Source organism: Myxine glutinosa, chromosome 9 (assembly GCF_964187855.1).
Source record: "Myxine glutinosa chromosome 9, kmMyxGlut1.1, whole genome shotgun sequence".
Classification (NCBI taxonomy): domain Eukaryota; kingdom Metazoa; phylum Chordata; class Myxini; order Myxiniformes; family Myxinidae; genus Myxine; species Myxine glutinosa.
Window position 1 is genome coordinate 40,118,296 of NC_136269.1, and position 16,910 is coordinate 40,135,205.

The following is a 16,910-nucleotide window of genomic DNA, read 5'->3' on the forward strand; positions in this document are numbered from 1 at the left end:
TAAATGCTGAACAGGCAGCTGTAAGTTCACGAAATCTGAACATTTAAAGATTCCTGGTTATTGCGAGCTAAAATAATGGCAGGTATCGATGAAACCGTAAGGGTGTTAGGCTTACTCAGATTTGTATTTTTCATGACCACCTGGTTTTAGGTGTTGAGCAAAGATCGCCAGCGAGGCAGTTACGCAGTTTCAGCTCATGGCATTAATAAATCAATACGAATTGTTTGATTTCCCCTTTAAACATGGGTGTATATTTACATACATATATACCACCTTTTAACGACCCCAATTATTTCCACCTTGTGGGTCTTCTATGTGACGTCTTCGGCCCAAGCCTTTCACCAAGTGGTTGGCCAGTTCTAACGTTCAAATGGAGCCAATGTGGGCAGGAATTTGGAATTTGTACAGGGAACTCACCTATTCTTCGCAAAAAGACACCATGGAGCCTTCAACAACCAACTCAGGTAGTAGATGGGGCACCCAACTTAACGTCTATCCGAGGGAGGGATGACCTGCACTTCATGACGCATTGTCCTGCCAGCAAAGCACCTTTCCAATAATGGATATCGGGGTGTGGAATCGAAACTGGGCTATACAGCCCAAGCTAAACGTGCACCACCTGGTCGGCCAAGCAAGCATACATACATACATACATACATACATACACACAGCCAATTTAAACATCCTCCCACCAACCATATGCTACATTGGGCACAAAATTTTCAACACCATTAAACATTTTTAGAACAGTTACTTGACATTCTCCTATCAGCAAATCGAATTTACAAAAAAAAAAAAAAAAACCAAACAGATCAATACATTGTACAAGGAAGAATGAATGACGCAGGTTGACGTAAACATAAAAACAAACTTTAACATCAGCTTCAGCACACAGATCAATACACACAAGCCGTACTTGGACATTACGTGTCAAACGGACAGAAGCAACCACCTTACCCCTCAACAAATCTTTTTGTGGACCCTTTTTGCTGGTTTTCAACTCTTCAGGTGCCTTCCACACGTTTTTGTACAACGTTGATGACCTGCACCATCGTTCATCCTCGCTTGGAACAAAGGAACACGATATGGGAAGCCACACCCTTCATTCACGTAACAAAAATGGTCCCGATCCAACCATGCAAATCACATTAGTTCGTTACTCTTACCATGCCACGCACATGTAAATATTGGGAAGTTTTGCATAAGAAATTTATTCCACCCATCGTTGATTTGTGTCACTTCTTACGACTCTGACATACAAAAATAAAAACAAGAAGCATCACCTGCTGTTGAACCAGATCTAATACCAACTTGAAAAGGCATATTTCCATGGTTAGCTTTAGTTCACATAACCAAGTTGTTGAATGAGCAGATAACACACATCACCCAATGCATTACTGAAAAATGGCTTTATGGCTGCAATAAGAAACCAAAGACATTTTGGCCTAGTAGAGAACAGGCCTGAAAAGACAAGAGTCGTCAAACAAGTTGGAAGAGCTCCAGTCACTCACTGGTGATGTTATTTAAAAGAAAAAAGGTCCAGCAAAAGTGAACAATTCAAGAGTGATGCATTTCCTTTGAAACGCAGAATAAATATACAAGCAAAGTTTGGAGAAAAGGGTGTAGAGGAGGTTTATGCCAATATAAAACAAAACAAGGTGATAGAAAGAAAAATAAGGATTGTATGATGGATAGGATACGAGAATGTTTGATTTATGCATCTCAAAAATGAAAGCAACGCAGAAATAATTAGAAAACATCTCAAAATGCAAAGTCCATCCGCATCTGCTTTTTGCTGCAAATAAACTTGACAAAAACAGCAAAAAGATAGAATGGCACTCTGTAGAGAGCATCCCTCCGCCAAGCTAAACGATTCACGTTTTGTATCCTACTAAAAGGCCGACTCGGGATTTAGACCTGAACCAAAATTTGAGCTTCAGCAAATCTGCATGGAGGAATGGGAGAAACTCACCAAATCCAGATGTGCACAGCTGATACAAACATATCAAAGAAGACTCAAAGCTGTAATCACCGACAAAGGCACTTTTACGAATCATTGACTCAGGGTTTGAATACTTATTGTAGTGGAATTTTACTGAAGGTGAACCCAGGAGTGCTCGCTTATCCCACTAAAGGGGCGTCTATAAGACCCGGGACAACCGCGGCGCAAAGACACTCCAGCGACACTTACTGTGACATATAGTCCTGTAGTTTGAATGGTATGTACGCCCCTATATGCTGCACTTGTTTTGTTTTGCTTTGCCTCTTGATATCGGACATTGCCCTTATAATACTCCGATTCTGATGTCTATTGCATGCATGTATTTTTACAGGATGTTACCACAGATCTAAATGATATTAAACCTACCCAAGGGACAAGTCGTGTCTGTGGTTGATTTTCACGACACTTATGTAAAATGAGATATTTCTGTATTTCATTTTTAATTATTTTATTTTAAAAATTCAAAATCTAAATTCCTCTGACAATTCTTAATAGCCTTGTTCCTGTGTAGATCAGTGACAAAAAATGTAAATTTAATCCATTTTTAATTCAGGCTGTAATACAACAAAATGTGAAAAAAGTCAAGGGGTGTGAATACTTTCTGAAGGCACTGTATATTTATGTCTCAAACATGTCATCATCATGCTGATGACTCAACATTACATTCCTCCATGTTTTCCTATAATCCCTCTCTCACCCCCATTCTCTCTTGCTTCCTTTGTTACATGTTCTCCTATACGAGCCTCGACTTGGTACACAAAAAAAAAAAATCTGCCCCATCCTCCCTCACTCAATCTACACCTCGTTAAATTCAATTTTGGACAGGATATCCCAGTGGGGCAAATATAATCAAGTAAAGTATAATGCTTCTAAAACTCAGTTTCTTCCCATCTCTCTCTCTGTCTCTAAAACTCCCCTCAACTCTCCAATCTCCTTTGAAAGCTCCACAATTACACCATGTGATACAATAAACCTACTAGGTATTACCCCAACATCAAATTCATCCTGGAATCCACACATTACACAAAAAACTACGTCTGCCTCGAAAATCCTAGGAGCCCTGTTCAGATGTCGAAGATTTTTCTCCTCTCAACAGTTGCTTCAACGATACAAAGGATTGATTCGTCCTTGTATAGAATACTGCTCTGACACCTGTGGAAGTTCTAGCTCCACATACTTACTGAACAGAATTGAATCCAAAGTATTCCGACTTATCAACTCTCCCAATCCGACTTCAAAACTCGACCCGCTTGAATTACGCCGCAAAGTTGGCTCTCTTTCTCTTTTCTACAGATATTACTTTGGTTTCTGTTGCAGAGAACTTACTGCTTGTGTACCTCCGCTATCAACGAGACCACGGAATACTTGACAAGTCACTATATTGCATGATTATTGTGTGGCCATTGGCAACTCAAGGGTGGGCCAATATGGTGTTTGTTTCTTCCATTCCACTGCCAAACTCTGGAACTCTACCTTATCATTTCTTTCTAAACACTTATGAACTTCCCCTTTTCAAAAAGCAGACATAGTCCGTGACTGGAGCTTTCAACATAAATAAAAAGTCTTATCTTTATGCCACACCCTATGTAATGTCTCGCTTTTTGGCTTCTCAATGCAAAGAGAAAATGAAGTAAACCAGAATAGTGCAACGTTTTTCAGATAATGCATAATAAAAGGGTTCCAAAAAAATAAAAATAAAATCGAAAATGGTTAGAGTTGGGAAGATCCATAATCAAAGATGATAGCGGCACAAACTTGTTTTGCTGTTCAGCAAAACATTTTTTCTCAGGTCCAACATTTTTCTCAAAATTCAGGTCCAACATTTTCACCGCAAAGTGGTCTTCATATTACGTCCACGGTGAGGCCATGCACACTGGGGAGCTATAAGAGTTAGTGGCTTTAGGGATACCTCAATGAGCTGAATAATTTATTATACAATGCTGCACACTCCTTCAATCCCATCTACATTTCAGCACCTCATTATCAGCTGCACATGTGGCAATGGACCAATAGTAATGATAACAAGAGAGATTAAATGACAAAAAACACCTTCAGTGAACAATGAGAAATAAAACTTGATGTTTGGAATGTGCAATACAGTTAATATATGAAATAGGATGCAGCGAAGCAAATATGTGTTGTGAACAATCTACTCCCCAACCCCCAATAAACAAAACCATGAGAGCACATCCCATGAGCCATCATGTCTGTCATTATTCAAGTAGACTTGCAGAAGTACCATCAAATGGAATTGATGTTTGATGCACAGTGTAGAATGAGTAGACATCGACTTTGGTTGATAATCGTCACTGAACTTGTATGCAAGTGACAAATATGATACCTACAAAAATATTGGCACCCTTTCACTTTTTTCAAATACCTCAATTTTCTCTAAAAAGAAGTTGAAATTGACAAAAGTATTTGGTCTCCACCATTCTTTATTTCACTGTAAATATTACAGAACCTTTGTTTTTGATTCACAACTTAATATATCCTTTTAAATCAGAAAATAAAAAGAAATGGCATTGACAAAATTATTGACACCCGAGACTTAATATTTGGTAGCACAGCCTTTGGACAAATTAACTACAGTCAAGCACTTCCTATAGCAATGAATGAGCTTCCTCCACCTCTCTACTGGCAGTTTGGCCCACTGTTCTTGTGCAAACTGCTCCAGTTCTCCCAGATTTGAAGGGTGCCTTCACCCAACTGCTGTTTTCAGATCTCCCCACAGGTGTTCAATGGGATTTAGATCTGGAATCATTGCTGGCCACTTCAGAACAGTCCAGAATTTGGTCTTGAACCATTCCTGGGTGCTTTTGAAGTGTTTGGAGTCATTGTCCTGCTGCAAGACCCATGACCTTCGACGGAGACCCAGCTTTCTGACACTGGGTTGAACATTGCACTCCAAAATGCCTTGGCAATCTCCTGATTTCATGATGCCGTGCACACATTCAAAGCACCCCCCAGTGCCAGAGGCAACATAGCAACCCCAAAACATCACTGAACCTCCTCCGTGTTTGACTATTGGGAAGCTGCTATTTTTTTTGAAGGCTTCATTTTGTTTTCTGTAAACATAGAGATGATGTGTTTTCCCAAAAAGCTCTAATTTGGTCTCATCTGTCCACAGGACATTCTCACAGAAGGATTTTGGCTTGCTCAGGTGTGTTTTGGAAAACTCCAGTCGGGCTTTCTTATGTCTCACTCAGCAGTGGAGTCTTCCTGGGTCTCTTACCATAGAACCCCCTTTCATTGAGTTGGCAACAGATTGTGCGAGTTGATACTGTCGTACCTTGTGTCTGAAGGTCAGCTTTAATCCGTTTGGCAGTTGATCGAGGTGCTTTCTCCACCATTCAAACAATCCTTCGCTGCAATCTTCGATCAAGTTTTCCCTTGCGGCCACATCCAGGGAGGTTGGCTAGTGTCATGGGCCTTAACCTGCCTGATAACATTTCGTACGGCGGACACAGGGTCATCAAGGTCTCTGGAGATGGACCTGTGGCGTTGATTGTCCATGCTTGGCTACAATCTTGTGTCTGACCTCCTCAGACAATTCTCTGGTTTTCTTTCATTTTCCATGTTCATGGCAGTATACACAGTGACACAAATAAGCAGAATGACCCCTTTTCTCCATTCAAACTGGTTGAATGAGTGATTTTTATATTGCAGGCACCTGCAACTCACCATAGGAAAAGTCAACATAGGCGAGTTCAATTCCAAAGTAAAGGAGAATCACCTGCTTGAAATCTAACTATTTCCAACAACTTCTAAATGGTGCCAATAATATTGTCCAGGCCATTTTAGGATTTCTGTGTGGAATAAGCAAAGATTTCGTAATCTTTTCAGCTTCTTTTGTTTTGTTCCACTGCAAACCAAAGAAATATATATGTGGATGCCAAAATATATTTTTATTTCAACAATTTTCTGGAAGAAATGGTGCATTATTTGAAAAAAGTGCAAGGGTGCCAATATTTTTCACCTCCTCCACCCCAAGGTGCTGTTACATATAGGTCCCAGCCAAGCAACCATTTCCCTTCTGTGCAGCCAATCATCCATACATACATTTCAACAAGCTTCATGCCTATTGTTCAAAAAATATCACCATTATTCACTGCTGCACACTGTCAGGACATAGGACTGTTGTGGGCTAAACAAAGACAAGGCTTATAAGTGCCATTCCCATTAATCTTGAAAATCGTGTCGAGGAAATGTTTGTTCTTTATTTCCCGGTTTTTACCTCACCTGGAACATAGTGATGTTCCAGGGAGCTTTATGGGATGTTGCGTCGTCCGTCAGTCCATAAACACTCGCAACTTTTTCTCTGAAACCGCTGATGAGATTGTGACCAAACTTCACACAAATTATAGTTGGTATGTTGCAACTCAAGTTTGTGCACGGCATAAAAAAATATATCGGGGTCTGAGGGGGTTTATGATGGGAAAGCGGGGGGTGGGGGGGGGTGTTGTATACAAAGTCGAGGCTCGTGCAAGAGCTAGCACATAAAACACAAGAACATTAACAGACTCACATAAAACATATAATAAAAGGAGTGGGACACAACAGTAGAGGAGAGAGAGAGGGGAGAGAGAGGGAAGCACACAGGCAACAGCAGAGCAGGGACATCGGTAGTTCTGTGGAAAAGAGACGACCGAGGCAGGCAGTGGCGTACCTAAGGTATGGCAGGTATGGCACGTGCCCTGGGAACCACTTGAAGGGGGGCGCCACTGAGCAGTTTCTATTAAAGTCAGACAAGCCATCCTCGGATAGTGAAAAAAGAATTTTCTTCAGATGTACGATCTGTCTTTGATAATTATCATGGGTGAGAAGCACTAGGATGGCTAGATTGTTAAACCATTTATATAAATTATTAGGTAAAAATACAGTGCTAGAAGCTACATGACCACATACCTCACAGTACCACTGCTCAGTGCCAACTGGCAGTAAGACCATTCTCCTGCGCAAACTAGGGAGGTAGTCTAGAATTTTGTGCAAAATCTGTGAAATTTAATGTTTTTATTAAAAGTGCCATTTCTTTATTTCAGAGCTTTGTGTAAGAAGACCATGAAACGTTTCTTCACGAAGAAGAAGGAAAGTGGAGCTGAAGGACAGAAGAGACGAAAGTTGGAGACGGAGGAAGCCAAGAAGTCGAGCAAGTTCTTCATGCCCTTCTTTGAAAAGCCCGGAACAAGTTGTTCGACACGTTCCATGGAGCAGGTGCAGACGACTGCTACAAGTTTGTTAAAATCCGAAGGTGGATTAAGTACATATGCGTCACAAGCCGAGGAGGAAGTCAAGTCAGATAAATCCGAGTATGACGAGATTAAAAGTGAGGCTGCCAGAAAGAACGTGGACATGACAGGAGGGGAAGACGATGGTGGTGGTGGTGCTGATGTTGAGTTTATTGACGAGATTTTGCCTGACGAGATTGAACCTGACGACACTGAACCTAGTGAACTGGATGGTGTTGAAGAGCCTCGAACTGTCATACCAGAAGTGATTGAACAGCATGACAATGGACTTCTGAAGTTCGACAAGGAAACTGGAAAAGCAATTCTGCCTGACGCGTTGAGAACAGAAATAATAAAGCTGGGTTCGAAGTATTTCCAGAACAGTAAGGGGCCTTTCCTACCAACAAATAACCGCTCAATGAACAAAACTTTGTTCAAGAGGAAATTGGGAAATGGTCGTGGTGAGGAAGTGACTCACTCATGGCTGGTCTATTCCCCTTCTAAAAAGTCTGCATTTTGTATCTCTTGTCTTCTCTATTCCCGTTCCCGGTCAGACCATCAATCCTCATTGGAGCAGGAAAGTGGATTCAACCAGTGGAAAGCACCTGGAAGGATTAGTGTTCATGAAAATGCTAAGAATCATCAGGAGTGCTTCACACAGTGGAAAGAAATAGAAAGAAATTTAGCTGAAAACAGAGGAGTTATTGACGCGGAACTTCAGTCACAGATTGAGAAGGAAAAGCAGAAGTGGCGTGATATCTTGACGAGAATCCTTCACTGCATAAAATTCCTTGCGACTCAGAACCTGGCTTTGCAAGGACACAGGGAGTCACTTCAGCTGGAGGATTACTCCAATGTGGGAATTTCCTTGGCTTACTGAAACTACTGGCCATCTTTGACCCTGTCATGAAAGAACACCTCACTCGTGTGGAAAGTCATCCTTTGATCCACGTCTTATCTTTCACCGGGTGTCCAGAACGAATTCATCCACATGATGGCATCCACTGTTCGCCAGAGTTTACTGAGAGGCATTCGTAAAGCCAAGTACTATGGTCTCATGTTCGACTCGACTCCTGATCAGGCACACCATGAGCAGATGTCAGAAGTAGTGAGGTACGTGGAAGTTGATTTTGAGAGGAAAACAGTCCGTGTTAGAGAGTCCTTCCTTGGTTTTATCCAGATAAGCCAGAAGGATGCTGAGAGCTTGGTTGAAGACATCTTGAAACAGCTAGAGAAGGACGAAATGGAGCTACAAGATTGTCGGTCACAGTGCTATGACAACGCTGCTGTGATGGCTGGACACAGAAGTGGTGTTCATCAAAGAATAAGTGAGAAAAACAACCTGGCAGTGTTTGCGAATTGCGACAATCACTCACTCAACTTGGTGGGTGTACATGCAACCAAGCAGGATACAATGATGGTCACGTTTTTTGGAACCATCGAAGCTCTCTACGTGTTCTTCTCTCATTCAACACAGCGCTGGGAAAAACTCAAAAACGCCGTGCCTGTGGTTGTTAAGTCGGAGTCCGAAACCAGGTGGAGTGCAAGGACAGAAACAGTGAAGCCCGTCAACAAGTACCTTGAGGAGATACTTCAAGTTCTCCAGGACATGATAGACAATGAAAACGAGACCAGTGAAACAAGAAGTGATGCAAGGCAGCTGTATAACCGCATGTTGAGTTACGATTTTCTGACTTTGCTCGGATTTTGGAACAAAGTACTCATTCGCATTGACCGTATTCAAAAGAGGCTGCAGGATCCTAGCATGAACTTCCAAGATGCTGCCCTGGATTTGAAAGCCCTCTGAGATCATTTTGATGATGAAAGAGAAGTGTTGGTCAGTGAGTCACTCGAGAAGGACTCGGTCTCTGTCAAGAATGGAATATTGAAGTTGAAAGACATCAGAGACGAAAGAAACGAATGGCTGATGAGAACTCGAGAGACGCTGGGTTAACAGCTAAGGAGGAAATGGAAAGAGTCATGAAGGGAACACTCGACCGTCTTCACAGAGAAATGGATGAAAGGTTCGCTCGTTTGCATGACACTGACGCCAAGTTTGGGTTCCTTCTCGATGTCGAGGGACTGTGTTACGGCGTCGACAGTAACGACCTAAAGAAGAAGTGCGAAAATTTGGGCGAATTGTACAGCTCTGATGTTGATGGACAGCAGCTATATGAAGAAATTTTGGATTGCAGAATGTTGCTATCAAGTCGGGCCAACATGAAAATATCAAGACCTGAAGAGCTTCTCGAATTAATTGTTCAGTATGGAGATGAGAGCGTCTCCCCCCCCCCCCCATCTTCGCATTGCTATTCAGATAATGCTAACCATCGCAGTTTCCATCGCCAGCTGTGAGAGATCATTCAGCACGTTAAAACTAATACTTTCGTATTTGAGAGCCTCCGTGGGTCAAGGCAGACTTTGTGATCTTGCTCTGCTGAGTGTAGAAAGAGAAGAAATTGAAAAAACTGACTGAGCACATCAAAGACCAATTTGCATCAGTGAAACCAAGGTAGGTGCAGTTGTAATTCTCATGTAGTGCCATAATTTGTTAATTAAAAGATTAATGAGCTTGACTTGTATTTTTGAGCTGATTTTATGGTAAAGTTATCTAAAAGATGGGTGTCAGATGTTTGGACAGGGGCGCAATTTCAGTGATTGCCATAAGCGCTATTTTCCGCAGATACGCCCCTGGAGGCAGGGTACACGGGATAAAGAAGATGGACACTACAGGGGCTTTTGGGAAAGAAAACAGGAAATTTAAAGGAGGTGGGTTGAAGATGGATTAACGGGGGTAGAAAGGATCATGGATTTGGATGGAGGAAGACATGAGATGGTAGTGAACAGTTGTGTTAAAGACCTGGAGGGAGGAGTGAGATTGAAGAGATTGTGGGAGTTTGTTCCAGAGGTGAGAAAAAAAGAGGAATGAAGGAGTGAAGGTGAGCAGTAATGCTTGATTTCAGCAGTTTCAAAGGGGTGTACTGGCAGACTTTGAGCACCCTGCAGAAATATTCAGGGGACAGAGCACAGACAGAGCAGGGTGGAAAAACAGATAGGAGTTGGTAGAAGAGAGAAATACCACCGACCTGCCTGCAGTGAGAGAGTGAAAGACCCATTACCTCAGCCCGGGAGATACCAATGATCCTAAAAGCCTGGGGTTCCAAAGCGTGAAGCCGAGCTAGGTGTGAGGCAGGAGCACCAGCCCAAAGGTGAGAGCAGTACTCCATCAATCTGCAAATGAAAGTTTTGTATGTGGTTTAGAGCTCAGGTGTGCCAAAGACTTTGCACGATGGAGGATGCCCAGACGGCAACTGGCTTTGGAGGCCAGCTTGGAAATGTGGCTTTCCCAGCACAGATCATGGTAGATAGTGAGACCCAAATGCTTGACTGACTGAACTTCAAGAGGATCGTTGAGAAAGTAGATTGGGGGAAGGTTGACGAGGGGTTTGGGTTTGGGGGGGGTGGAGGTGGGGGCGGTTATCCAGACGATCATTTGAGATGTAAAGAGAGTGTGGGATTTGTCAGGATTGAAAAACATGTTCCAAGTGTTTGACCATGGCAGATAGTGAGATCCAAAAGCTTGAGAGACTGAACTTCAAGAGGATTGCTGAGAAAATAGATTGGGGAGGGGGTGATGAGGGGAGGGAAGGGGTTATCCAGAGGGTCCTTTCGGAGAGACGTAGAGAGAATGGGATTTGTCAGGATTGAAAGACATGTTCCAAGTGTTTGACCATCTTGTGATTTTATCCAGATCTGCAGAGAGTGAAGAGGGTGTTTCCTTCCAATCTGATTGATGACAGATGGTACGCCAATGGGTGGAGTTATCAGCAAAAAGATAAGATGATTTGCCAGAGTTGGAGAGATGATTGATGAAGATTAGGAAAAGCACAGAGCCCAGAACACTGCCTTGAGGAACTCCAGCCCATACAGGAAGAGGAGATGAGGAGTCCATTAAGAGCCACACGTTGACTTGACAGGAAAGGAAGTCCACGAGCCATGAGTGGAGATTGCCTTGGATGCCATAAGAAAAGAGTTTGGAGAGCAGTGTGGGGTGTCAGACCATATTAAAAGTTTGTGATATGCCTAGGGAGACGGCTATGATCTCATGTCTGGCATCGAGGACCTCCATCCATTGTTGGGAAAGCAGAAGCAGCATGTACAGGGTAGAGTGACCTGGTCTGAATACGAATTGTCGATCAGATTAACCAATTGAAGAAGAGGAAGGATTTAATGTCGGAAGTGATGATGCATTCCATGACATTGCTGATTGGGAGCAGGCTGATTGGTCTATAGTTGAAGGGATCTGTTTTTACACCTTTTTGTGTAAAGCAGGAGGTAATCTTTGCTGATTTCCAAGCAAATGGCAGATGATCTTGAAAAATGAGAGGGTGAGTAGAACAAGTTTGCGTCACATGCAGCCTTATGCAATTCATTTGTCTCTGCTCTAAATGCAAATAATTTGTAATTGTAATAAATTGTTGTGTCGAAGTATGGAAAGTTTACTTGAACAACAGCTTCAAGCTTCTCTTCTGCTAAACAAAAACTTTTTTGCCATAAACTATTTATTACTCACCGCAAGCAGGTTGGTGGTCTTTCTGTCTTCTACCGACTCCTCTCCGGCTTTGCTCCCCCAGCTCTCTCTGGGCTCTGTCCCACAAATATTCCTTCAGGTCGCACAAGATCTGCCAGCAAGCCTCTTATGGTTAAACTGCCAAAATCAAGACTCTCTGCTCACCTTCACTCCTTCATTCCTCTTTTCTCCCACCTCTGGAATAAACTCCCTCACTCTCTTCAATCCCACTCCTCCCTCCAGGTCTTTAAAACGGCTGTTCACCACCATCTCTTATCTTCCCCAATCCAAAACCTTGATCTTTTCTACCCCGCTAATTTCACCCCAAATCCACTTTTTTGAGGTGACTTTTGTCTTCTTTCCTAGAAGTCCTTGGTGTCCTTGCGTTTTATACCTGTCCTGCCTCCCCCCAGGCCCTCTGCCTCCCACACATCTCCCGATGTCCCTGCCCTCAAATGTTGTGTTTGTGTGATCCTCCCCTTCTCTCCCCATCTTGTCGACCGCTCCCATTTTTATATACTTTGTTTACTTGTTTGTTTGATTTGTTTGTTTGATAAATGTTAGCTCTTTCACGAGCCACGACTCTGTATACAAAAAAAAAAAAAAAAAAAGCGTACTATTGCTCGGCAGTATGACGTATCATTCAAGGTCAGGTGTCAAAGATCCTGAAACGAAATGCTCAGAGGGGTGTCCCTACTCCAATACCGAGGCCAGGACGTCCCCGCAGAACCACAAGGAGGGATGATCGCCAGCTGCACCGGTTAATCCGCAATGGCCGTCCCAAGTCAGCTAATCGGCTTAAGGCTGAGTGGCAGCAACCGACAAATGTGCCTGTATCCAGAAGGCGAGTCAACCAACGACTGGTTCAAGCAGGCTATCGTGCCAGGCGTCCCCTGAGAAAGCCACGCCTGACCAGACAACACTGCCAGCGCCGATTGCAGTGGGCCAGAGAGCACCGTCAATGGCAGCCAGGACACTGGAATCATGTGATCTTCAGTGATGAGTCTAGATTTCTAGTCTATCGTCAAGATGGCCACGTCCGAGTGCACAGACAAGTGCATGAAGCCTACAACATAGATTGTATAGTGCCAAGAGTCCAAGCTGGAGGTGGTGGGGTGACCGTTTGGGCTGCTTTTCATGCAGGGGGCAAAACTGACCTGGTTGTTATGAATGGAAACCTGAACCAGTTCAAGTACAGGGGCATTCTTGAAGAAACATTGCTTCCATTTGCTCGTGCAGCCTTTCGAGGAAACTTTGTCTTCCAAGATGACAATGCACGGCCTCATCGTGCTCGCATGATCCAACACTTTCTTGCTGACCATGGTGTGGAGCATATGGAGTGGCCTGCCATGTCCCCGGATATGAATCCGATAGAGAACTTGTGGGCAGAATTAACGCGTCAAATCGACAACTTCGACAAGCAGCCTACCTCTGTGCGTGAATTGCAGCAGGCTATTGTCACTGCATGGCAAGCGATTCCTGTCCAAACCTTGGCAAATCTCGTGAACAGCATGCCTCAACGTGTACATGCTCTCCTGAATGCTCGTGGGGGTTACACGAAGTGCTGAACTGTAATTTTACTGTCCGTAATGCCAGTCGTAATTTAACTTTTGTTAAAAAATTTTTTGGCTAATGTGCAAAATAAAGAGATACTTCTGGAAATCGTACAGAAGTTTAACACAGTACTGTCCGTGAATTGAGTTCGATATCAGTTTACATCACTTTCAAGGATCAATTTATTTGCTTCGAAATGTCAAATGTGGTTTTTTTGTTTCTTTTAAAGGTCACATTAACAAAATCTAGAATAATTTCAACATAATTCCAATGAACTTTTGGTTCTAGGACATCTTGAAAGGTAAGTTTACCCCGACAAAAAAATATTCCATATTAAATGCCAAGTATGTGTGTATGTATGTATGTATGTGTGTGTATGTATGTATGTATGTGTGTGTATGTGTATGTGTGTGTATGTGTGTGTATGTGTGTGTATGTGTGTGTATGTGTGTGTATGTGTGTGTATGTATGTATGTGTATGTGTATGTGTATGTGTATGTGTATGTGTATGTGTATGTGTATGTGTGTGTGTGTGTGTGTGTGTGTGTGTGTGTGTGTGTGTGTGTGTGTGTGTGTGTGTATGTGTGTGTGTGTGTGTGTGTGTGTATAAGAATAAGCCTTCCTGCTTACAGATTTAAGCTTTAGACTGCTTTGAGCTTGCTTTGAACGTTTGCCTTGGTGTTTTATTTTGGTTCTGCCGCTAACCTCTGCTTTTAGATTGCATGTTGCTTCAACTGCTGTTTGTGCAGCTGAACCCATTATGTAGTAAACTTCGAAGACTGAATCTTTAATTACAGTCTCATTCGAATGTAATATTACTACCAAGTTGATTGCTCACTCTGAAATGGTGGAATGTTATTACATTGTGCTGTTTTGAACAACACTTTTTATAAACCCATTTTGTTTTCAGAACCTCCCCTTGATGAGACCGGCATTGCTAAGATCACTTTGCTAATGAAACTTGTGCCGTCGAGCCTCTGTATAGTTGAGAGATCAACCAGGCCCCAGATTAATTACTGAAAGCATTTCCTGCCCTCGGTATGACATACAATTAAGTTAGAGTCCACCTCACTGGGAACATGAACTTGCCAAGAAATTCCAAATGGCCGTGGAAAAGAATGCAACTTTGGCAAAATATCAAATTCATAATTACGTAGCTTTTTCCATTATAATCCTTGCGTTTGTGCTTTTGCCTTTAAGGATAATCGAAACTAAAACAATACACATGTATTTATTTGAGTAAATTATTTTTAAATGTGCATCCAAAAATTTTCTTGTTCATAATATATATATAAATAATAAAATTAATAACCACATTTAGAGGCCATTTTTCCCCGCAAAGCGGGGGTTGGCCTTTTTCGGGAACCGTGATTGTTGTTTATTTTGTCCCCTTTTTGAAGCAATGTTTTACGGCCGGATGCCCTTCCTGACGCCAACCCTTTTTGCCGCCTTTAACGACAAACAGGGAATTACCAGTGAACTGGTACTCAATTAGCCGACCTCGGAAGGATGACAGGCTGAGTCAACCCCCCTGGCGTTAATTCTGCGATCGACCGGGATTCGAACCCAGGATCCTAGGATCCTAAGCCGGCACCCTAGCCGCTAGCCCAACACCAGGGTTTCATAATATATATATATATAATTAAATAAATGAGTCCCTGCAATTTACTAATGCCCCTCAGGTGCATGGAGGTTATGTTTTCACCCATCTGATTGTCTGTTTGACAGTGAGCCCAATATCTCAAAGTTGTGGACGGATTCAGATGAAACCTGGTGGGCAGGTTTGGTGTGTGATAAGGATGAATTGATTCAATTTTGGTGAAGGTCCGGATACAAGAGTTTTTTCAAATTTCCCAAGTGATTATTCACAGTTGAGAGATGGGGCCAAAAACGATATACAGTATAACATGTTATTTAAAAAAATTGTGGACGAGTTGTGACAAAACTAGTTGGATGAGTTGGGTAGTTAAGGAGAACAAGGCGGTTAGATTTTGGTTCACGTCCGAATCCAGATCCGGCCGATCAGTGGGATATAAAACCTAAACTGTTCAGCCTGGCAGGGGATCTGCTCTACCGAGTGTTGTTCTAGTTTTTCTTGTGTTGAGGTGAGGATCAGAACAGAAATCTTCACCCTGGCCTTTGTACCATTTCATCGGAGTTGCAGATTCATTGTTTTGTACATTATTGGTTCTTTTCCACAATACAACAACGCATTTTAAGGCCATTTCCCTGCAAGAGTTGATTGCAAGTTTCCGTCTGATTCCACAACTGGACCTGACGGCATCAGCCCACGGGTCCTAAAATCCTGTTCTTCCACCCTTTAACTCCCTCTCTCTGTTCTCTTCATCCTCTCTTTTGCTCAAGGTCATCTGCCATCTGCTTGGTAATCAGCCATCATCACCGCTTTGCACAAAAAAGGTGCAAAAACAGATCCTAGCAACTACAGACCAATCAGCCTTCTCCCAATTATCAGCAAAGTCATGGAATCCATCATTGCTTCAGATATGAAATCTTTCCTCTTCTCCAATGGCTTGATCTCTGATCATCAATTTGGTTTCAGACCTGGTCACTCTACTCTGGACATGCTGCTTCTGCTTTCTCAACAATGGATGGAGGTCCTCAATGCCAAACAGGAAATTAGAGCTGTCTCCCTTGACATATCGCGTGCCTTCGATACGGTCTGGCTCCAAAACCAAACTCTCTGCTCACCAAACTCTCCTCCTTTGGGATCCATGGAAATCTCCACGCATGGCTGGCGGGCTTCCTCTCTAGTCGAAGTCAACGTGTGGCCCTGAATGGTTTTCTCTCATCTCCTCTTCTGTTCAGGCTGGAGTTCCTCATGGCAGTGTTCTGGGCCCTGTGCTTTTTTTGGTATTCGTTAATGATCTCTCCGACTCTCTGGAAAATCCTCTCTATCACTTTGCTGATGACTCCTCTCTCTGCCGCTCCATTCCTCAACCCTCAGATCGGCAGTCTGCAGCCTCCTCACTCTCTTCAATCCCACTCCTCCCTCCCGGTCTTTAAAACGGCTGTTCACCACCATCTCTTATCTTCCCCCATCCAAAACCTTGATCTTTTCTACCCCCGCTAATTTCACCCCAAATCCACTTTTTTGAAATACCAACTTCCGTCCTGGAAGTCCTTCGTGTCCTTGTGTTTTATACTTTTCCCACCCCCCACCCCCCTTCCCACGCCTCCTCCCCCCAAGCCCTCTCCCTCCCACACATCTCCCTGCCCTCAAATGTTATGTTTGTGCGCTTCACCTTCTCTCCCCATCTTGTCTTCCGCTCCCTCTTTTTATATATTTTGTTTGTCTGGTTGATTTGTTTGTGAAATAAATATTAGCTCTTTCACGAGCCTCGATTCAGTGTACAAAAAAAAAAAGAAAAAAAAAAGAGCGGGGGTTAGCCTTGCGGTCCCCATGACAATCTTCTCCATTTCGCCCTATTTTCTGCATCTCCCCTTGTTTAACCCCCTTGCCCGCATTTCTTCTTCCACCATCTTTAGCCAAGTCTTTCTCGGTCTTCCCCGTCCTCTACTTCCTTCTACATTCATT

The 16,910-nt window shown here is 43.0% G+C and overlaps 1 protein-coding gene across 4 annotated transcripts in view; it reads right to left on the reverse strand.

The window, feature by feature from the left end:
- RIPOR1 (RHO family interacting cell polarization regulator 1) overlaps positions 1-16,910 on the reverse strand; it is a 184,187-nt gene that overhangs the window by 115,884 nt on the left and 51,393 nt on the right. The window contains exon 1 of one of the 4 annotated variants that reach the window (XM_078784282.1): positions 958-1,066. The exons of the other annotated variants lie outside the window; for them this stretch is intronic. The gene's annotated coding sequence lies outside the window, so the exon portion shown is untranslated. Of the gene's footprint in view, positions 1-957; positions 1,067-16,910 lie in introns of those variants that run through there. 4 annotated transcript variants of the gene reach the window in all.